This window comes from Bemisia tabaci, chromosome 2 (assembly GCF_918797505.1).
Source record: "Bemisia tabaci chromosome 2, PGI_BMITA_v3".
Classification (NCBI taxonomy): Eukaryota; Metazoa; Arthropoda; class Insecta; order Hemiptera; family Aleyrodidae; genus Bemisia; species Bemisia tabaci.
Genome location: NC_092794.1, coordinates 32,238,282 through 32,263,166, shown reverse-complemented (window position 1 = coordinate 32,263,166; position 24,885 = coordinate 32,238,282). Strand labels below are relative to the sequence as shown.

The window sequence follows — 24,885 nt, the reverse complement described above, 5'->3', positions numbered from 1 at the left end:
TAGATCGTACTTTTTCCTGGTGTTTTGGTCTCCTTCTACTTCCTCTGAGGTACCCTCGAAGTTGGTATAGTTATCTTTAACTTTAACCTTACATTTACTTATCAGTCGAGATTTCCTCATATTCTACCATTGTTGAAGAAATTGACGTCAATTAGCAAGATCGAGCTCCATCGCCGATTCTAGCGGTGGATAGAGTCCCTTTATACCCAGAGTTAAGACAACTCACTTTTGGTTGGGCTGAAAGTGGCCTAAAAAAAAATCCAATTCTGATTGGTTCTCGCTCATGGAGGCCGAAACGAGTGCACCAAGATGGCGGTACCTCGAATGTGAACAAGAATAATGAAAATATTACCTAATTGTGGTTTATCAAGAGTAAATTGTTATTTCCATAGGTCCAAAATGAAAATAGATTAAGAAATTATTCACAAACCAACCTCATTTTCTTTTTAATGAATTACTTTGTTGATGTTGTTGTTTTTGTGTGACAGACATCGCAGGATTCCTGATCCTTATCCCTCAATATCGTTCGTTTGGGTGCACTCGTTTCGGCTTCCATGGCCAGCCAAGGCCGGCTGCCAGTCAGCTGATAATCGAGTTGTCTTAACTCTGGGTATAAAGGGACTCTAGTCATCATTTTTCTGATTTCGCCTAAAGTTGACTGGTGCTAGTCGCATCTGATCAAGTCATCAAAAAATTCCAAGATGCCCGAAATGCAAACACTAGAGTACCTATATTGAGAGAGTATGGCCACTGGGCCCCATGGAGAGGCTTAGGACCCAAAAATGGCGGTGCTTTGTTTTGGTTTTTGTGGATGGGAGGGGGGTCATTGCCAACTTTTGACGGTTATCACCAACCGCACTTGCTGCTAGAGTCCCTTTATACTCAGAGTTACGACAACTCACTTTTGGTTGGGCCAGGGTTGGGCTGAAAGTGGCCTAAAAAAAAATCCAATTCTGATTGGTTCTCGCTCATGGAGGCCGAAACGAGTGCACCAAGATGGCGGTACCTCGAATGTCAACAAGAATAATGAAAATATTACCTAATTGTGGTTTATCAAGAGTAAATTGTCATTGCCATCGGTCCAAAATGAAAATAGATTAAGAAATTATTCACAAACCAATCTCATTTTCTTTTTAATTGATCAATTTGTTGATGTTGTTGTTTTTGTGTGACAGACATCGCAGGATTCCTGATACTGATCCTTATCCCTCAATATCGTTCGTTTGGGTGCACTCAAGTGCACTCGTTTCGGCCTCCATGGCCAGCCAAGGCCGGCTGCCAGTCAGCTGATAATCGACTTGTCTTAACTCTGGGTATAAAGGGACTCTAGCGGTGGACGGTGCCAAAGCGGAATCGCTTATCCACATAGAGGAGCGGCAGTGTAGCTAGAGATATTCACCCGTTTGAATGTGGATACCCCTCGTCGGACTCGGAGTTCAGGCGCCGCTACTCGCGGCATCCGGAGCGGCTTTGTAGCAATGACGCAAGCGGCCCACGCGCGGCGTCACGCAGCGCGTTCCTAGCGGCAGTTCTGACTGATAATGAAATTTATTCGGGGTTTTTATTTCTTTTACAAAACATCGGATCTTCAGGAAATAGATCTATATCTCAAGAGATTATAATTAAATTTTGAGGCTAAAAAGCTCAAAAATAAAATGTCAAAAATACCTCTGAAAAAATAACACAATCCATGAAATTTTTTCTTGTATATTTTTCACTTTATTCCTCAGTTTTTTAGCTTCAAAATTTCAGAAATCAGGCACTCTAGAGATGTAGATGTACTTCCTGTGGATCCGATTTTTTTAAAAGTAACCCCAAAAGAAAACTTAATTTTTTTAAAAGAAAACTTATAGTAAAGACCTATACTTATAATGTACTTATATCAAAGTGTTTTCGATAGGTACACAAAACACCAAGTCAAAGTTATTAACCAAAGTTATTTTCCATATTACCTCGAAAATCTATTTTTCTAGGAGACAAATTGCCTCTTGGATGAATTCGATGTCGCTAATAAAACTTTTTATATTGAAATACTAATTATATGTGATTGCAGGAACGTTAACAGAAATTCTCATAATTCTTTCCCCTATGGCTAACTAGATTTATTCTCAACAATGTAACAAAGGAGAACATTTAAAGTCAAGAAAAAAAGAAGAAAAGAAAAAAACTCAGATGTATACCAACAAAGATATTTTATTACCATTATATCATTCCAAATAGACTCGTTTCTAAATTTAAGATGTACATTGATGATGTACAAGATGATCTTTTCTCTAGGGCAAACTAGAGATTTAAGAGAAAATTTTATTACCTATAGTTCAGTTTTTTCATTAATTAAAAAAGTTGATTTATGGAACACATTGCACAAGTAATAAGCATAATTTGTATGAAAATAAGAAATTCTGGAGACTAGCCATATCTTAAAACATTGGTTTTGATAACTTATTATTCTTCTACAACCCTGTTGATAAGAGTCTCCTCTCGGAATCGGCACTATTAAGTAGATGTAAGAATTATTATCGATAAAATTGGAAAGCGGACAAAAGAACAGTATTAATGACTTTAGCCGTATTTGATGGAGCCTCAACATACGTCCAGAATAGGATGCTGCAAATATTTTCTATCAAATCTCATCGAAGCTGACAATGAATCTTCACCACTTTCTCAAGGAAAATATAACTTTTGCCACTGTATCATCAGAAGTCGTTCCAAGGATATATCCTTCATTCCTCACAAAGACATTGAAAGACATTCAACTCCATATATTGTTGAAAATCCTGACATCGAAGGATGCATGTCATTGAAAATCCTAAAACATGTCGTTAGGAATTCTAGGATGATGAATGACATTAAACGGCGCATGTCATTGGTCATCCTACGATTATGGATGACACATGTCATTGGTCATCCTAGGATAATCAATGACACTGAAAGACACATGTAGCTGGTAGCACAAAGGGAGCATGTTTGCCATAGGGAACCCTGCAAAGATGAATGAAGTTTGATGTAGAAAATGTATACCAAGGTATTGATTGATGCGCCACATCTAGTCCGAATAACGCTTACTCCAGTAACTCTTCATTAGTCACCGGTGTAAAATATCGTGAGATTTTGACTGCGAGACCCTCAGTTTTGGGGGGATGGAGGCACACAATGTCTTTAATTTAAGCTTAATAAGTTATAATGATAAATCATGACATTCAGGTCCACTTAAATGATGCCGACAAATACAGCTAGATCACTAAAAAGTATGACAGAAAATATTCAAGGCTTTGAACTACATGAAATCAAAATTTTCAGGTGATATACAGCACAAATATGTAACTCAGACTTGAGAGGGCATCAAACTATGCTGAGATGATGTTTCATGATGAGCATCAAAAGAAACTGCTTTCTACAGTTTATCAAAGTCCTTCTGTGTTGAAAGAGTATGCGTTAAGAAATTATATGAAAAAAGACTCGCCAAATATAAAGTTCTTCTTTAAAACTTAAATTCAGAACAGTTTGGTTTTACCTACTGATTCAGATATTTAGGCATTTCCAACACTGAACTTAAGTACACTTTTCTTCTTCGTTTGAAAAAATTAATATCTGGACAAATCAAACTTTGAAAGTCACTGTTTATGATTATTTAAGTTGCCTACACTAAATCTTCCTTGATATCAATGTTGTTTGAAGCACTAAATGATGAATTTTGAGGTGATTTGACTTTGCTGCTAACTCTCTACCAATGATTGCTCAGATACAGGATGGGCAATCAGATCATAGAATATTAGCCGCTTGGAAATTCCAGAATACTTGGAAATAAATCTGAGTGCAGATGCTCGTCTGGAGTGAGGCCACTGAAAAATAGATGAAGAAAATGACATTACACATTAGCTTCACACATAATAAACCCAACTTATGTTTAGTTCTTATACATTTACTCTGTTAAACGAATCAGCGATTGTTATCATTTAAATATTGAATACTTCAGAACTAACGCATAAAAGTTCTGTGAAAATCACCATTTCATTTCCGTTGACTTCTGAGAGACTCCGCAACCCCTTGAGGTATGTTATTCAAGGTACACTCTACTACAGGTATGGACAAATGGAATTTTAGAAAGTCGTCAAAACGCGTAGATTTGACAGCATCGAGAGTACGACTGCGAATGGCATGTGCGGCAAATGGACGGTACGACTTCATACGTCACTCGATCGCCGATTTTCTCAGCGCTGCCACTTCGGCACCCCGTTTGTCCATACCTGTAGTAGAGTGTACCTTGTATGTTATTGTGAACAAATACTCCACACCCAAAGACATAAAGACGGTAGACGGAGTGCTCGTATCTAAAAGCACGGGAAAAAAGTGAAGCCTGGTTTGGCGCTGGGTGCTTTGAGTGTGTAAATGAGCGCGGGAATCCATGGCGGCAAACGGAAATTTGATTTGAACTTGTCCTCTTGATTTTTCCTTATTTCTTCTTCTAAACGTGTTTTAAATGCCTAAAACGATTATATTAAGAAAGTTCGGTCTGCGTCCTAATATAATACACCTACTTTTGCTCAGTAACAGGCAGTAATCTCAGATAAAGTTAGTTTTTCTTCTGCTCATGGTGGTTCTGCAGGTTCAAACAGGCCGTTACAGTGCTAGATGACCGTTACTCCCAAATGAAATTAATCGGTCGACGACGGACCAAAACTAACCTAAAGTTAAAAAAATATGAGTGGGTAAGTGAATTTGGGCAAAAATCAACCTAGAATACTTTGTTTCCGCAATTTTATTTAGTTCCCGCCCTACATTTAAATTTCAAACTTGTCCCGATTTCCCCGCCAATCCTCTAGCCAATAGTAGAGGTGGTCGAAAAGAAGCTTCATTTTTTGCTTTTAGCCCTCCGTCTTCATGTCTTTGTCCACACCTCACAAGGACCACCCAGCGGATGAAACCAAAATCAATACTCATTGAGTTCAGCTTATCTCATCCGAGATAGGTTACAATGGACTAGAGTCCCTTTATACTGAGAGTCAAGACAATGCGAATCCATTTCTGATTGGTTAACCGGATTTTAGGCCTTCACAGTGTCACAAACGGGAATAAAGATTACATTTTCACCAATTGCAAAGATTATAATCTGGAATGGACCGAGGAATTTCGGGTTCGACAAGGAACAAACGGAATGAGAGAAGGAACCGAGAAAGGAATTTAAGAATGAGCCGATCAAAGATTACGAAAAACGTTCAATTTGTGTAATCTTTATTCCCGTTTGTGACTCCATGAGGGGTGTTGTCTTGACTCTCAGTATAAAGGGACTCTACAATGGACAAGGACAATTGGACCGCGTTTCACAGAAAGGAACCAAGCCACATCAGCTATTGCCAAATTTAAGTAATTTGGCAATTTAATTTTTTACGAGAGAATGTTTGAAGATTCCTTTGAAAATTTTAAGGAATTTGCCATGGACCAAGAGAATAAATAAGGACTCCCAACTCCCTATGCTAACCTGTGTTAAAAACCGTTAACGCGCGCTCGCAGCGAACCTGGCAGAGGGTGCGGTGAACTAACGCCACAGCGGTCCACGATCGTACCTCTATAGTATGTTATTCCATGCAATGTTCTTTGTTTATCTATGATTTATTTATTTGTGTAGATACTTTAATACATTTTACTTTCGCAAACTAATGAAATTGTATAGATACATACCTTCTGCAGAGGTCAATGCGAAAGACTTTGATTAGAAGTATCTTATCAAAACACGAGCAAAGATGATTCAGTCAACTTCTGACGCAGAATCAAAGAGACTTGCTAATAATCAAATTAAAGGTAATGCTTGAAGTCAAGTATCTTTGATTTTGTGACACTCAGTTGATTTTTATCAGTACAACACTATTTCTCACTAAAAAGATTTCACTTAACAGAGAGGCGCCTTCGGCTAAAAGTACAATCCTGATTCCTGCTGCACACTACATACACACTTCCTTTGGCTTTCTCAACAGCAGTTGCTGCTGAGTAAAACGGTTAGAAATAACACTTCACATTAATACCAGTTTATGTACACGAAGACTGACGAAGATTGAAATGAAAATGGGAAACTTTTCACACTAAACTCTTCAAAACTGCAGGGCGACCACGAGGATACGAGGATCTAGAAACTTCTATGAGCACTTAGCACTACTGAGTGATAAGCAGTGTTCCCAGGTGCTCCTATCTTAAAATGTCCGTACGCTCTCCGGATGGGCTCGTGTATATCCGTGCCGCTCCGTGCTCCGTCCGTGTTCCCTGAATTCCGTTTCCGGTTCCGGTTCCGGCTCCGGCTGTTTTGTTGTTTTGTTGAGGGCGCACGGACATAAATAAAATGACTGAATTTTGATAAGAATACAATATAATTAATGCAAAAAGTATCTAATTTGTTCCCGAACGATACCCGGCTTTCATACTAAACATAATTGTATCAATAACTTACGCAAAAGTAATAAATATTGCAAAGAAAAGCGGATTAACAGATGCACGGACTGGGCCGGGCGGGCGCACGGACATAAATGAAATGACTGAATTTTGATAAGAATACAATATAATTAATGCAAAAAGTATCTAATTTGTTCCCAAACGATACCCGGCTTTCATACTAAACATCATTGTATCAATAACTTACGCAAAAGTAATAAATATTGCAAAGAAAAGCGGATTAACAGATGGACGGACTGGGCCGGGCGGGCGCACGGACATAAATGAAATGACTGAATTTTGATAAGAATACAATATAATTAATGCAAAAAGTATCTAATTTGTTCCCAAACGATACCCGGCTTTCATACTAAACATCATTGTATCAATAACTTACGCAAAAGTAATAAATATTGCAAAGAAAAGCGGATAAACAGACGCACGGACAGGGCCGGGCGAGCGTACGGACAAAATAAGATAGGGAAAAATTTTCCCATAAGGTTTTTGTCCGTACGCTGTCCGCGCGGGTATAGGGAATGTCCGCGCGGCGCGGAAATATCCGTACGCCTGGGAACACTGGTGATAAGCCTAAATAGGTGGTGCATGGAAATATAAACAGGAAAACCCAATCATCGGTTTAGTTCACTACACCCTCTGCCAGGGAGCGCTGATGTCAGCGCTAACCGGAGTTGGGGGTCCTTATTTATTCTCTTGGTCCATGAATTTGCTTTGTACTGTAGAGAAAATCCACTGAAATTTGCACGAAAATCCGTACATCCGTTTTCATGTAAAACATTAAATTGCTCGATTAAATTTGGCAATGGCCGATGTGGCTTGGTTCCTTTCTGTTTAACGCGGTCCAATTCCAACCCTGAGCACAGATGAAAGTACCTAGCGGAGAAGAAGTGAGATGCAGTCTGAAACTCATTGATTAAGTATATACGTCGACAACTCATAAGCAAGCTCACTGCTCGAGTGCTTACACGAGTCTACAAGATATAAGCCAGTGGTACCTTGCATTAGCCAAGTAAGATTCGAATAGACTACAATCACGAGAATTTTGGCTTATTAAGCTGAATTGTGTTCTTGCCGCATTAGTAGTTCAACGTCTGGAGGACAACTGAGGATCAGCTGTCCTGCACTTTCGCAAGGAAATATGTTGAATTCAAACAAACAGAGCATGGTACAAAGTGGTAGGGAGGTTAGCTCTGAAAAGGAAAACTAACTTTCGTCCCTCAGCGAAATAACTAACTAAGAGATAAATACTTCGGCTTTGTTTCTTGCACGAGCGGCAGAATTAAACACCGGTAAAGAAAATGAAAACGCAATAAAAACATGGGGAAAATACTTACTTTAACAAGTGGACTTTACAATCAATTCCATAAGCACTCACGACTCAAATCACAACTGAATCCTGAATCACAACTAACAACAACTTGCCTGTTGAAGGACGCGCGGCGTGCGCATCCAGACTCCTGCATTTCTCCGCAACTCCAAACGCACTACACACGCGGCTGGATGCGCTCGCCTGGACTCGTTCCCGACTCATTTTCGTTCAACCGCTAGAGACGGTGGATGAACACCTTGAGAAGCGCGCTTATCAACTCAGTCTCCAATCTGCCGCTAGAGACTGTGGACGGAGTCTGTAAAGAGCGCGCTTAGCAATGCTATCTTCAATCTACTGCTACATTTTGTGGATAACGCGAGTATTGGAGCGAGCTCCTGTACGGGCTAATGGATCCAAATGACGGAGCTCAATCTTGCTAACTGGGGTACAGCTATTACCTATACTTACATCAGTTTCTGACGCAAAGACTTGTACTTTTATGTCTTCTTTTGTCTGTTTTCTTACTTGAAATGAAAGATCTCTAAAAACAAGTGGATTTATTTGTTCTTTTAATTTTTATCTTGCTCCCTTTAATATTAAGAAGAACATGTTTTAACGAAGTATCAAGGGCAGCGTGTCCAAAATGGCAACCAAATTTGGCATTCGTTTAGGCCAAAATAGATTAACTGGGTCCAAAATGATTTTTTCCCTGTACCCAAGTAGCATTTTTCAACGGAAAAATCGCGATATTTCGAAATTAAATTGCGATTTTTTTACGATTTTATCGGCGATAAAATCGCTAGGTTCATCAACATCTGATGAATAAGATCGAGCATAATCGCTCATGTGTTGATAGTCCTAGCGATTTTACCGCCGATGAAATCGCCAAAAAAATGGGGTTTGCGCTGTCAGCCGATTGCCGTCAGGTTCAGCCGTCAGGTCCTTTGACGAAGACAAGAGTAAAATCCCCGGAGCCTCCGCGAGGATTGTATTTTATTTCATACTTTGAAATACGGCAGGTAAAATAAGGTTCTAAGTATTGGTAATCTCATCATTCTATCTCTATAAAATTATCAATAATAAAGAGATGGCAAAGTTACCGATGAACCTAGTTAAAAACGCCAATATTTTTTATCGAATGTGGTAGAATTACCGAGATAAAATGGTAAAGTTACCGGAAGTCGATTACCAATAAAAGTGGTATTCTTACCTGAAAAAAACCGGTAAAAATACTGGTTTTCAGGTAAGCTTACCAGTCTGTCTTAGTAACATTACCAATAATTGGTAAAAAAAGTGTGATGGTAAAGTTACCAACGGATCTTGGTAAAAACGCCGAGAATTTTTTCTCAATGTGGGCGTACCTCCCACCATTCCAACCCCGTATCGAATCGTTCTTACACCTCCGCTAATTGCAATTTAACCCCTCAAAACAAACTCCGCATCACCCTCCTCCTCTCCTCACTCCCAACCCCACCTCATACCCTTTCCTTTATGACCATGCAGAGGCGATTTTAGAAGAAAGCACATTTTCATCTTAATGGGGGGGGGGGGGGCGGCGGCGGCGGTATACAAACATCTTTCATAAGCGTCATTCATGCGTGAGTGGGCGCCGTTGATGAAAATTTGCAATTTTACCTCTATAAAATCGCGTTCGATAAAATCGAAATTTTATCTCAATTTATCGCATTTTTTCTCCCGATAATATTGCGATGAATTGCCGTCGATAAAATCGCGATTTTATCACAATTTATCGGGGGTTTTTATCCGATAATATTGCAATAAATCGACGTCGATAAAATCGCGATACATTCTCCGATTAAATCGCAATTTATCGCGATCACTGCTACTTGGGATTCTCACTGGATTCCGGCGGAAATCATATCGTATCGAATAAACGGATTCGTCAAGTGCAAGATCCCGAAAGCGATGAGAATGCGGTGAACAAATAATGGTCCGAACGGAAGTGGAAGGAAGCCATGAAATTAGTCAATACTGTCTGGAACGTATCCATCAACTTCAGCAATCTTACAATCGTCTGGTTAAAATAGTAGCATCGAAACAGCATTTGAATCGAGAGAGTGGACGACAACGTCGACGGTGATTATCATGTCGGCAGAAAAACGTGTGATCGTTGAGGAGTTACATAAACCTGCACGACGAAACTATCCGCGTCGTAAAGTACGGATTCTCGGATTGTTCGATTTATGGCAAGCCGATCTCGTCGAGATGCAACCGTACGCCTCGGTCAACAAAGGATACAGATATCTCCTCACCGTCATCGACGCGTGCTCGAAAAAGGCGTGAGCCGAACCGCTCAAATCGAAAATGGCCACGGATGTCACTGATGCCATGCAACGCGTTCTCAAAGCAGCCGGAAAGTCACCGAAACATTTACAAGTCGATATGGGCTCGGAATTCTACAACTCCAAATGTCAAGCATTGATGAAGCGTCACAAGATCAATATGTACAGCTCGTACTCGACAACCAAAGCCTCTATTGTCGAGCGATTCAACCGAACGCTCAAAACGAAGATGTGGAAAGAGCTCAGCGCGCAAGGATCGTACAAGTGGGTAGATCTATTACGGAAACTCATCCGTGAATATAACGGGAGCGTTCATCGCACCATCGCGATGAAACCAATGGATGTCACCGAAAAGGATGTACCGATGATCCTGCAAAAGCTTCGTGGGCCGCCGCTGAGTAAAACCGAAAAGAGACGTCTGGCCAGGCGAAAACTGAAAGTCGGTGATCACGTCCGGACGTCCAGATCTCGAGACTCAAAGCCATGTTTGAGAAAGGATACACACCGAACTGGAGCACGGAAATTTTCAAGATTGTCAGCGTCAATCCGACCGTTCCGATCACGTACGATCTGGAAGACGCGCACGATACAGTCATCAAAGGAAAATTCTACCGCGAAGAACTCCAACCCACCACCTATAAGGATACGTTCCTTGTGGAGAAAATTCTGCGTCGCAAGAAAAACCAGGCCTTTGTCAAATGTTTGGGTCTGGACGCGAGTCTCAACAGTTGGATCGATAGTAAGGATTTCGTATAAATAGTATACAAAACTGTAACAGTAAATTTCCACCAAAGAAACATTTTTTTTTTTTGATTCATCAAACTGAACATTGCAATATCCAATCCCAGTTGCTTCATTCCAAAACACAAGGTTCCGATACGCGTCTCCAAGCGCACAATACTAAAAATGGAAATTCCCGAATCAGACCCTTCTCTTTAGTCTCCGATACCAGGCCCATACTGTAAGATATGGTCCATCGTGCAAGCCGCCAAAATTTTACAAGTCGGAAATCTCGAAAACAAAAAGTCGTATCAAAATTCGGTCCGTACAGTTTTCCGATCTTCGATAGTGTAAAAAAATCGCATCGGTCCGGGGCGGATCAGAGGAGTGTATTTTTCCGAAAATTCTTTAATTTCCCGAATCAGACCCTACTCTCAGTCTCCGATATCAGACCCATACTGTAAGATATGGTCTATCGTGGATGCCGCCAAAATTTTACAAGTCCGAAATCTCGAAAACAAAAAGTCGTATCAAAATTCGGTCCGTACAGTTTTCCGATCTTCGATAGTGTTAAAGAATCGCATCGGTCCGCGGCGGATCGGAGGAGGGTAATTTTCCGAAATTTTTCTAATTTCCCGAATCAGACCCTACACTGCAGTCTCCGATACCAGGCCCATACTGGAGGAGACGGTCTTCCGAAGCCGAACCATCTGGCAACACTGTAAAATTCGATGTTGCAAAATTTCACCCATAAATAAATCATTTATTCATGTGCACCGTCCAACAACGCTGTTGCATATCCGCCATCTTGAAGAATACACCATTGCATAACCCGCATATTGAAGGGGCTACATTACACCATTGCATAACCCGCATATTGAAGGGGCAACATACAATACTTCTTGTTTTACAGCGTTGCCATATTGTACAATACTCGCCGTACAACACTGTAATTTCATTTGTATTTTTCCGCACCATCCTGCAACGCTGTTGGATTTTTTACCTGGTCAAATTCCCATTTTTACCCTACTTCTATACTGTCGCTATACAGGTACTCTACTTTTCCCCCCGCTTTCTGCCATTTTCACGTCATTTTCGCAGTCGGACGTGTGAACATAGATGAATCTAGATTCTGGCATCAACGCTCAACAGAAGCACCGATGTGCCATTTTCAACTCAATTTCGCCTCCGTGTGATCTGAGCTAAAGGCGGCCGCTGTTGTCGATATCATCGCCAATGTCGGTACTGCCGCCAGTTTCAATAAGAGACGATATCGATAGCGTTCCGGCAAGAATTTATTTGAACACCCCTAGGCCTTGTCTCCACGAGCCGTCTCGCGAGATTTTTCCCAGGGAAAAATCCCATTTACGAAGTTGGGAAAAATATTGAGTTAATCAATATTTTTCCCAGTACCAAGTATGGTACTTGTACCCCTAGGACCCATTGAGAGAAGAAGAAGTGAAAACGAATCGTGCGATATTTTATTCATTACTTCATTGTTCATGTTTGTTTAGTTAAAAAATGTGTCTAATTGTCAATTGTGTGCAATTATTATTTTAATCCCGGTCAAATACTCGACTTTAACTAATTTATCTTCCCGCGCAAATTAGTCGCAGGACTACAAAGAGCCCCGTCCCGTGGAGACGGTAACTGGGGAAAATCCCAGAAGTTTCATTCCTGCGATTCGAACTTGGGAAAAATCCCATGAAAACGTCCCGTGGAGACAAGGCCCTACGGATCGCCCACCTGGAAATCGCATTTGAAGTAGAATTTCAACCGTTTCAACCTCCGGTTCGTTTTATGGTTTTGACCTATAATGAGAGAGTATGGCCACTGCGGTTACCACCTCTGATTGGCTCAGCCATCTTAGGCTGAATGGAGCCCTTAGGACCAAAGACATAAAGACGGAGTGCTCGTATCTAAAAGCACGGGGAAAAAGTGAAGCCTGGTTTGGCAATGGGTGCTTGTGTGAGTGTGTAAATGAGCGCGGGAATCCATGGCGGCAAACGGAAATTTGATTTGAACTTGTCCTCTTGATTTTTCCACATTTCTTCTTCAAAACGTATTTTAAATGGCTAAAACGAATATATTAAGAAATTTGGGACTGCGTCCTACTATAATACATTTACTTTTGCTCGGTAACAGGCAGTAATCTCAGATAAAGTTAGTTTTTCGTCTGCTCGTGGTGGTTCTGCCGGTTCAAACAGGCCGTTACAGTCGTAGATGACCGTACTCCCAAATGAAATTAATCGGTCGACGACGGACCAAAACTAACCTAAAGTTATACAAATATGAGTGTGTAAGTGAATTTGGCCAAAAATCAACCTAAAATACTTTGTTTCCGCAATTTTATTTAGTTCCCGCCCTACATTTAAAGAACCCCGCACAGAGCATGGGCTCAGCGGCTCTCGGTGAAAATCGATGAAACTTTAATAGATTGTTATAAAGTTCATAATTAAGGGAAAGCCAAAAAATTAGCTCACTTTTACGAGTAGAAGCTGAGATATCCGCGATTGAACCCGGACTATTTTCTGTGCGGCGGAGGTAAATGGGCGCTCCGCGTCGCCGTCGCCTTACCTTGCTCGAGCACTTCGGCCAGGAAACCCCCTCTCCCCACCAGGTAGCTACGATGTCGCATTGTTTACACTCACAAGGGGAACTTACGGACCTGCTGCCTCCGATTGGGCTGGATTTTTTTTTACAGACTCTATGGACCAATTCTAGAGGTTAAGTTGAGCCGTTTTCCCGAATGCGCAATAGGAAGGGCGTGAAAAATTCCCAAAAGTTGCGTTTTCGGCGTGTGATTTGGGCGTGCGGCGCTTGGCAACACTGAAGCAGCCTCTTGTACCGCTTTATCGGCCTAAAGGTTTCAGCGGAGTCCGGAGCCCTACTGCACACGTACTGGTTCCATGATAGTGATGTCCGGGTTCGATCCTCGACTTTTTATTTTCCGCATGATCACGTAACATTTTATTTTTAATTCTTCATCCGCATTTATAAATCAAGCAGTTCCGATCACTATCCCCCCCCCCCCCCATTTTACGTACATTTTCCCCCGATATTTATTCACATTGGCCACATATAATCGTATGAAACTTCATTGATATAAATTAATGAATTAAAAAGCAAAGGGCTAAAATAATGTGTTTCTTGGTGACTGTTGACTTATCTAAATCTATATCGTGCATCGACCTCAATGATTATGTAACTTTTCCTGTTTGTGAATCTTCAATCCTCAATATCGTTTTTGTCAGTTGCGTTGATAACCGCCCCAGCGATGGGCGACGAATAAACCAGTTCGTAAGCAGATCGTAATTTGTCTCCTTTTTCCTCATATTCCAACATGGTAGCGTAGCGTGGTTCAAAAAGTTGAATAAGTTGAAGTGCTTCACGTGGAGATCTAAAAACTGCGTAATATGTGCGTAGCGTGGAAATGCATACAGCGCGAAATAAGTGCGTGACGCGAAAATGTACAAACTGTGAAATATGTGCTTATTTTGAACTTCTTTTTTTTAACTAACGTAATATGGCCAATAACGGCACAAAAATAAAAGTGCCCGTATTTAGTGGGAAGAATTTTTCAAAATGGAAATTTCGCATCACACTTTTACTGGAAATGAACAACTGCAACCAATGTATTGTACGTGATGAAAAACCGGATGGAATAACGGATCAAAACTGGGCCAGCATGAAAATTAAAGCTAAGAATATCATTGTATCAGCCATTGATAATCATCAGTTGGAGCATATTATGAATTTAACGGAGCCCAAAGATATGTTAGAGAAATTAGAACATACTTTTGTAGCAAAAGGCCAATCTAGAAGATTATTAACAAAACAAAAGTTAATTGAACTTAAACTCAAAGAAACTGATAAACCGGAGGAATTTTTCAATAAATTTGAAAAATTAATTAACAACTTAAGTGATACCGGTGAAACCATAAATGAAGAGGATAAACTACAGTATTTACTATTGGCTTTGCCAAAATCTCTCTTCTATATCAATGATCTTCTTGATTCAGTGGACGAGGATAATCGTAACACTGAATACGTTAAAACGAAAATCCAAGCTGCATTTCTGAGGAACGAGCAATGTTCAAGTGTTGATGAAGTGACTCATCAACTAAACTCTTTCTACATCCGAGGAAACAATCAGAGGGGAAGAGCAGGACCCTTCAAACAACACAGTGGCCAGGCAAATTCAAATTGGCAAAATTCAAACTGGAGAGGAAATTCAAACTGGAGAGGAAATTCAAACTGGAGAGGAAATTCAAACTGGAGAGGAAATTCAAACTGGAGAGGACGAAACGGAAGCAGGCCTAACAGAAGAGGCAGTAGATGGAGAGGAAATTTTCGCACAAGAGGCAACGGCAATCAAGGGAGAAGAGACTGGTATCAAAATCAAGGACCAAATGTCTACAATACAAACGCACAAAGGTATGAGTACACTAATGAAGATTTTCCTTTTCAGCAAAATCAAAATGTTAACCAGGATTGTAATTATCAATATTTTAGGAACAAGCACTCAAATCCTCTAATTCAAAATTTTGATAATGTAGAACCAAATTGCAGTCAAAACTATTACATGTGTATGTCTCCTATAGTTCAAAATCACACAGCCAGATTTCAAACGAATCAATTTTCGGATAAGATTAATGTGTCATTCTTATTGGACAGTGGCTGTTCACACCATATCATTAACGATGATACGCTATTCTCCGAATACACGTATCTCGAAACACCTACAAAAATAAGAGTTGGAGATGGACATCCACTGGAAACCAATAAAATCGGCAATATTTTGTTTCACACAACTGTCAATGGCAAAATCATTAAAAATAAGTTATGCAACGTATACTACGTCAAAGAAATGCAAGTTAATTTATTGAGTGCCTCGCAGGTTACGAACAGAAACAATAAAATCATTTTTCAGGGAAATATCGCTAAAATAGTAAGTAATGAAACTTTAATGATTGCATTCAAAGAAAACGAGTTATATACAGTACAAGGATATGTATTATCGAATGAAATACATGCAAATATAGCAAAAAAATCAACAATAAGTAATCTATCAAGCTTCGAAAAATGGCATAAAATTTTAGGTCACATTAATTTTAATGATTTATACTTAATGAGCAATTTAAATTTAGCCGATGGACTCCCGAAACTCCAGAAGACCTTCACGAGATGTGAAACTTGCATTAAAGCTAAAATGAATAATCTCAAGTACCGAGATTCAAGATCTAGAGCCAATGATATCCTGGAAATTGTGCATTCTGACTTAATAGGACCATTACCAGCAGGTGTAAGTAATGGCAAGTATATTGTTAGCTTTATTGATGATTTCTCAAAATTTGCTGTTTCATTTTGTATCCCTAGCAAAGATCAAGTAATAAATACCTTCATAGAATATACTAATTTTGTAGAAAATATAACCGGTAAATTCATCAAAGTTCTTCGCTGTGATAACGGAACAGAATATATTAATAAAAACTTCTCGAATTTTGTAAAAAGTAAGGGAATTTATTTACAACCTTGCCCACCGTATTGTCATCAATTAAACGGTGTGGCAGAGAGGTTTAATAGGACTATTATGGATAAAGTAAGATGTCTTTTGTTAGAAGCCAATTTATCAAATTACTTTTGGCCATATTGTGTTAAAACAGCAGTGTATTTACATAACAGGGCATTAGCTAATACGAAATTGTGTAAAACACCGTACGAAATTTTTATGAATAAAAGGCCAAATTTTTCAAATTTAAAGCCCTTTGGAACCAAAGTTTTTGTAAGAATTCCAGATGAAAAACGTCAGAACAAACTATGTAATAAAGCAGAATCAGGTCAATTAATAGGATATGCTGATATGGGATATTTTATAAAGATCTCTAAATCAAACAAAGTGATCGTTTCTAGAAACGTAATCTTCATAGAAGAACCTGAAAAATGTATTAAAGAGACCGAGCACTCTAGTGAAAATTTAACACTCAATGACCAGTACGCAACCTTTAATACCGAAAACCCTCTCATAAATGTTGGTGATAGTATTCACAATAATGATGAAATGTTACAGCAAGAACAATTTCACACGCCGGAACAAATAATTAATCCACCTGAACCTCCCAACCTCAGAAATAGACAGACTCTTACAGCTCCTCGTAGATTAATTGAGGATCCCATTTTTGCTAACACGTGTAGTGTTATAATCCCTGAAAATTTTGAACAAGCTCTTGCGAGTCCCGAAAAACTTAAATGGCAAGTAGCAATTAACGAGGAGTTGACAAATTTAAAGAAAAACAACACTTGGTCTATTGCGAAAAATCAGTCTCAAATTACTGATATTATTGAGACGAAATGGCTATTCAGAATCAAAACAGATGGAACTTACAAAGCGAGATTAGTTGCGAGAGGATTTCAACAAAGCTCCAATGATAACGAGCAGCTTTATTCCCCAGTTGCAAGATTGAGCACTGTTAAGCTACTATTATCTTTAGCAAATCAATTTAACTGGCACCTTCATCAGCTAGATTTCAAATCCGCATTTCTGAATAGTCAAGTAAAATCAAATGTATACATTAAACCCCCTAAGGGTTCAGAAATAAACCAAAATGTAATATTAAAACTAGAAAAGGCATTATATGGGCTCAGAGAATCGCCACGAGACTGGTACGACCATGTTAACACTTTTATGACTAATAATGCTTTCATAAGGTCAAATTACGACTGCTGTCTTTATTATTTAAAGGTAAATAAATCCAAGGTGCTTGTACTGTTCTTTGTTGATGACGTGTTAATTTTAAGTGAAAATTTAACAAGTGTCCAAAATGTTAAGAAATTACTGATGGATAATTTTGATATGACTGATTTAGGAGAGCCCGAAATCTATCTAGGATTACAAATTTTCAGGAACAAGCGGAATAAAACTCTTGCAATTAATCAAAGAAATTTCATTGAAAAGTCTGCCATTAAATTTAATGTCATAGATAGTAAGCCGGTCAGGACTCCTATGGAGGAAAATCTAAAAGTAATTCCTTCTGAATTACCAAATTTTTCTTTAAACTACAGAAATATCATCGGAACTCTCTTATATATTGCAAATGGCTCACGTCCAGATATCTCATTTTGTGTAAATTACTTGTCCCGCTTTCAAAATTGTTGTTCAGAGACTCATTTCAAATATGCGTTACGTGTCTTACGTTACGTGTATGATACTCGTCATTTAAGCCTCACATATAAATATAATCCGAAAGGAATTGTATTTTCAGCCTTTTCGGACTCCGACCATGGGTCAGATATCATTGATCGAAAATCAACAACCGGTTCACTCTTATGCATTAATGAAACGCCTATTTTATGGAAGTCAACCAAACAAAAAGTAGTCTCATTAGCCAGCACGCATGCTGAATTTTATGCCCTGTCTGAAACAGTTACAGAGGTTTTACCCCTTATGGGTCTTTTAAAAGAATTAAACATTGCTTTTCCGATCCCAGTCCAAATTATGGAAGACAACAAGGGCGCAAAAGACATAGCATTAAATGGACGGTTTACGAAACGATCAAAACATATCGATATCCGATTTCATTTTGTCACAGACTATGTAAATAAAAAGGAAATCGAAATCAAGAAAATAAGTGGTAAGGAAAACCCGGCGGACATTTTGACTAAACCACTGGGCAAATTTCAATTTGAAAAATTGAGAGAAAAGTTGTCATTATGTTAAATTCCTCAAATCAGGGAGGCACCTGGCCAGTGTCTCACTCATTTGTTGGAAAATTTGCAAGTCAAAATAAAAGTATATTTTCTCTTTTCTATTTACTTATTCGTGATTTGAGCAATTTTTTTTTATATGGTTCAGAATCCACTTCCCCAATTATTATTTATGTTGCAGATCTGTAATATTATATGTGTAGGTATAAACCTGGCGCCAGGGAGGGTAGTGTAGATATAAGTAGTATATAAATATTATCGATTAATGTAGGATGTATTTGATATATTTTGTAATGAAATAATTATCTGATTTTTCAGTTCCTAAAAATCAGGGAGGCATGTTGACTTATCTAAATCTATATCGTGCATCGACCTCAATGATTATGTAACTTTTCCTGTTTGTGAATCTTCAATCCTCAATATCGTTTTTGTCAGTTGCGTTGATAACCGCCCCAGCGATGGGCGACGAATAAACCAGTTCGTAAGCAGATCGTAATTTGTCTCCTTTTTCCTCATATTCCAACAGTGACCCTTGCGTGCACATGGGTTTGGGGTTGCTCTTCGATTTATTTACACATTACATATTTTTCCAGGAAAACATTGGGAGATAATGTAGTAACAAATAAGGTTTTCTTTTGCTTTTTAATTCATTAATGTATATCAATGAAGTTTCATACGATTATATGTGGCCAATGTGAATAAATATCGGGGGAAAATGTACGTAAAATGAGGGGGGGGGGGGATAGTGATTGGAACTGCTTGATTTATAAATGCGGATGAAGAATTAAAAAAATGTTACGTGATCATGCGAAAAATAAAAAGTCGAGGATCGAACCCGGGACATCACTATCATGGAACCAGTACGTGTGCAGTAGGGCTCCGGACTCCGCTGAAACCTTCAGGCCGATAAAGCGGTACAAGAGGCTGCTTCAGTGTTGCCAAGCGCCGCACGCCCAAATCACACGCCGAAAACGCAACTTTTGGGAATTTTTCACGCCCTTCCTATTGCGCATTCGGGAAAACGGCTCAACTTGACCTCTAGAATTGGTCCATAGAGTCTGTAAAAAAAAATTCAGCCCAATCGGAGGCAGCAGGTCCGTAAGTTCCCCTTGTGAGTGTAAACAATGCGACATCGTAGCTACCTGGTGGGGAGAGGGGATTTCCTGGCCGAAGTGCTCGAGCAAGGTAAGGCGACGGCGACGCGGAGCGCCCATTTACCTCCGCCGCACAGAAAATAGTCCGGGTTCAATCGCGAATATCTCAGCTTCTACTCGTAAAAGTGAGCTAATTTTTTGGCTTTCCCTTAATTATGAACTTTATAATAATCTATTAAAGTTTCATCGATTTTCAACGAGAGCCACTGAGCCCATGCTCTGTGCGGGGTTCTTTCAAACTTGTCCCGATTTCGCCGCCAATCTTCCAGCCAATAGTAGAGGTGATTGAAAAGAAGCTTCATTTTTTGCTTAAAGCGCTCAGCCTTTATGTCTTTGCTTAGGACCCAATAATGGCGGACGCCATAAATTAATGTAATGCAAAATGACTCAAAATGTAGTTTTCTTTGCTTATCGTAAATTTACTCAAATGCACTATTGCGACATCTTCACATATTTTTAAGGCTAATCGTGTGCAATTTTTTAGAAAAATTCCCTTAGGTAGATGTAGTAAGGTTGGCAGCAAGTGCAGTTGGTGATAATGTTGCGGGGAGGTCAGGAAAATGACACGGACCACAAATCACTCTCGAATAACATATAATAATCACAATCTTACAATAACAAAACACTCTGAAAACTGACAATACTATAACTTGACGGGCTTCTCACGGGGGACTGACCGGACCATCCGGGAATCTATTCCTCGCGACTGATCTCGCCCATGCGATCACCGAATCTTTTTATGTCAAAACGTGTGCACTTCCGCGACACTGTAGCTTCACGTTTAGACATAAACAAGCGCCAACTTCCGACGGACCTATCTCTATCGCTGGCCATGGAAATCCGTGAATTCTCACGAAAAGCCATGACGCAAAGCACGCCTCATTTAAGGAGCCGAATGTGGGGAACTTAAGCCTGTAAAGACCTAAGCGTTCCCTCAACAATAACCGTCACAAGTTGGCAATGACCTCCCTCCCATCTACAAAAACCTAAACAAAGCACCGCCATTTTTGGGTCCTACGTAGGTCCCACGCCTCTCCATGGGGCCCAGTGGCCATACTCTCTCAATACAGGTACTCTACAGGGTGTCCCAAAAGTCCGTACCCCCCCTCGTAACTTTTGAACGGTTAGAGATAGAAAAACGAAACTTTGGGATTGTTTCTATCTTAAAGGGAACCATCTTCTAGGGGGGTCAAAATTTTTGTCCCCCCCCCCAGGGGGGGCGCGGGGTCCCCAAACTTTTTTTTTCAAATGGTAACCCCTATCTTGTGATACATCATTAGAAAAAGCATAAAAAACTACGGATTTTGGCGCAAACCGCAAATCAATATCTTAATTTTTGACCGAGTTATGATAGGTCAAAGGTCAAATTTGACCTATTTTCAAAAAATCATAACTCCGGTTAAAATTATCGTAATGAAAAAAATAAAACGGGAAAATTTACCAAATTGTAAGCACTTTCAAGTAAAAATCACAGAAATTGCTTCAAACTAATTTTAAGGGGGGTTTCGGACCCCCAAATACGTCATTTTAAAGGTCATACGATATTCTCGCGAAATGAGCCAATTTCCCCTTACTTTTCCTCAACATTATCTTAGTAAGTTCAAAATTAGTTCAACATTGCGTTTTCAAGACCCCAAATTTCGTGCCAAGTTCAAAAAACGAAATTTAAGGTTATTCAATTCTACCATTTAAATTTCATTTTTTTTAAAACTTCGTTCGAAAGGGGACTTGAAAACGCAATGTTGAACTAATTTTGAACTTACTAAGATAATGTTGAGGAAAAGTAAGGGGAAATTGGCTCATTTCGCGAGAATATCGTATGACCTTTAAAATGACGTATTTGGGGGTCCGAAACCCCCCTTAAAATTAGTTTGAAGCAATTTCTGTGATTTTTACTTGAAAGTGCTTACAATTTGGTAAATTTTCCCGTTTTATTTTTTTCATTACGATAATTTTAACCGGAGTTATGATTTTTTGAAAATAGGTCAAATTTGACCTTTGACCTATCATAACTCGGTCAAAAATTAAGATATTGATTTGCGGTTTGCGCCAAAATCCGTAGTTTTTTATGCTTTTTCTAATGATGTATCACAAGATAGGGGTTACCATTTGAAAAAAAAAGTTTGGGGACCCCGCGCCCCCCCTGGGGGGGGGGGACAAAAATTTTGACCCCCCTAGAAGATGGTCCCCTTTAAGATAGAAACATTTCCAAAGTTTCGTTTTCGTATCTCTAACCGTTCAAAAGTTACGAGGGGGGTACGGACTTTTGGGACACCCTGCATACACAGGTATGGACAAGTTGAAAATTGCCCATGAGCCTCAGTGCGTGTCACATGACTACGTGACGTAGGTCAAGGGGCCCGTTTTATAATGAAATTACAATCAAATTAACATTCAAATGTTTGTACGTTTAAACGTTAAAATTAATATCGCATTATCAAAATTGTGCAAAAAATCCCACAAAATTTTGACAAACGATAAACCGAACATAATAAATCAAAATAATCAAAACATTCAAAATGGCTAACGTTAAGGGGCCGCTGGAGAGCCAATCAGAGGCCAGTTGTTACACCGCAATCACACGCTGAATGCATAGAGTACATAGAGTCGTAATGTAAGTGGGAGAGCTGGCGCCACTTATAAGCATTTTCCATGTCCCGAATTCCGAGACTCCTGTGTGACGCCGGGTCAATTTTTCGATACATAATCGATCGTTTGCGATACACGGGTACCCGGCCATCCGATGACAACAAAGATGCGTTGTTAAAGTCCACAACTGCCCAACGAAAATTACCCGCTGAGCGTTGAGCTCAACGAAAGCGTTGGTAAATTCTGGTGGATTTACACGTTTTCCAAGATGGCTGCTCAGCAAACTGCCCAACAGCTCAGCGAGGTTCTCGGCTGCTGTGGACCGCTGCCGAGTTTGCTGGATTGTTGTAATGTTATTGTTTACATCCATAACCGCCATTTTTTCGCACTTCTTCGCCACATGTTCGTCACCAGACTGACTTGCAATTGCTTATAATCGTTTATTGCGTCAATTTCGTAGTAATGTGGGTGTTAATAAGATTTTTAAATGTTAAAAATCTTAAATTTCAACAAAACTTAACCTCCACATCCGCAGAATCCTACGGGAATTTAACAACGACACCTCGATTTTCTCCCGTCTGTTGAGCTGACGTCATCGTTGAGATGACGTCAATCCTGCTAAGATTCGGCCATTTTTGTTGGGCCGCAAAAGTAATTTAACAACGCACCTCAACAACAACAACAAAGGAGATTGGAATTACCACGTATTCCACACCGCCATTTTGGATCGAAAATGTATCGAAAAAGCGACCCGAACTCGGCGCACACCGGGCTCGGAATTCGTCGAGCAGAACATGGCGCCAGCTCTCCCATTTACATTACGACTCTGTGTACTCTATGGCTGAATGTGGGAGCTGAATGTGGCTTGATGTGGAAGTCATTAGAGTACCTATATTAAGAGAGTGTGGCCACTGGGTCCCATGGAGAGGCTTAGGACCTAAAAATGGCGGTGCTTTGTTTAGGTTTTTGCTGGTTTTTGTAGATGGGAGGGAGGTCATTGCCAACTTGTGACGGTTATCACCAACCGCACTTGCTGCCAACCTTACATCTAAGGTAATTTTTCTCAAAAATTGCACACGATTAGCCTTAAAAATATGTAAAGATGTCGCAATAGTGCATTTGAGTAAATTTCTCGTTACGATAAGCAAAGAAAACTACATTTTGAGTCATTTTCCATTACATTAATTTATGGCGTCCGCCATTTTTGGGTCCTGAGGGCTCCATTCAGCCTAAGATGGCTGAGCCAATCAGAGGTGGTAACTCCAGTGGCCATACTCTCTCAATATAGGTACTCTAGAAGTCATCGGCCCGATGCCTGAATTTTGCGCGTGACGCGCAAAATTCGGTAACGATTCTCAGCAAACATTGGACCAATTTTGAATTTGTCTGAACAATTCGAGTAGATTTAATACACATCTGGATGAAAATAACTCGAATTTGCTAAATTTCAGCCGTTGGGCGATGACTGTTGACTTCCACATTCAGCTGCTAAATTCAGCGTCTGATTGCGGCATAAAGTTCTGTCCATTAAGCGTCCAGCCCACGTACAAACTGGGGCTCTCAAACTGGCACTAATTCTTCTATTTCTCAGCCATTTTTGCACGGAATGCCTCGAAAATTTCAAGATCTGATCTGTGATGTATCCCGAACACATCGGTTACCCTTAGAGTACCTATATTAAGAGAGTATAGCCACTGGGTCCCATGGAGAGGCTTAGGACCCAAAAATGGCGGTGCTTTTTATGGTTTTGATGATGGGAGGGGGGTCATTGCCAACTTTTGACGGTTATCACCAACCGCACTTGCTGCCAACCTTACTGCATCTAAGATCATTTTTCTCAAAAATTGCACACGATTAGCCTTAAAAATATATAAAACAGTCGCAATAGTGCATTTGGGTAAAGTTCTCTTTTCGATAAGCAAAGACAACTACATTTTGAATCATTTTGCATTACATTAACTTTATGGCGTCCGCCATTTTTGGGTCCTAAGGGCTCCATTCCTAAGATGGCTGAGCCAATCAGAGGTGGTAACTCCAGTGGCCATACTCTCTCAATATAGGTACTCTAGTTACCCTCAAAGATCGTCGGCCCGACGATCTTTGAAAGGCAACAGTCAACAGTTCCATCGATGAGCCTCTTTGAGGCCCCCAGTTTTGTTGTAGGTGGGCTGGACGCTTTGTGTAAATCTACCTTGAGAGCAAGGCGGATAAAGAATGGTGGTCGCATTTCGATTTTGGCTGCCATCTTGAAGATGTGTGACTTCCTTGTACAACTTCCAAACGGAATTATGAGTTTTCCTTCCTAATGAAACGCTTTCAGATCGTAGTCTGAGTTAATTTTTACTGAGACTTTGCAAGGAAGCTACAATCATTCTAATGTTTAATATTTCTGGCTGAAATTTGTGTCTAAAGAAATGTACCCGATGGGCTCGTTCCGGCCTTCACGCACATGTGCAACTTTCTGACGAAACTGGACCTATCATTTTGGACTTAGTATATTTTGGATTTTTGAGAGCTGTAATGCGGTAATTTTTCCTTAGAAATTTGGAAATAACGTCCAATCATTCTTCTTTTTGATGCCTCCAGGAGAAATTTGTACTTTCGGGAATTTGGAAGACAAGTGTGAAAATTGGAAAAACGGAGAGGGGGTCGGGGATTTCTGAAAAAT

At 39.8% G+C, this 24,885-nt stretch overlaps 1 protein-coding gene across 3 annotated transcripts in view; it reads left to right on the top strand.

The window, feature by feature from the left end:
• Nucleotides 1-8,298, top strand: part of Uck (Uridine-cytidine kinase) — a 184,675-nt gene extending 176,377 nt beyond the window's left edge. The window contains exons 8-9 of one of the 3 annotated variants that reach the window (XR_011899294.1): nt 4-49; nt 2,054-8,298. The gene's annotated coding sequence lies outside the window, so the exon portion shown is untranslated. Of the gene's footprint in view, nt 1-3 lie in introns of all 3 variants that reach the window. The other 2 variants (XR_011899293.1, XM_072297161.1) reach the window with 2 other exon arrangements.
• Nucleotides 8,299-24,885: the final 16,587 nt, after the last annotated feature.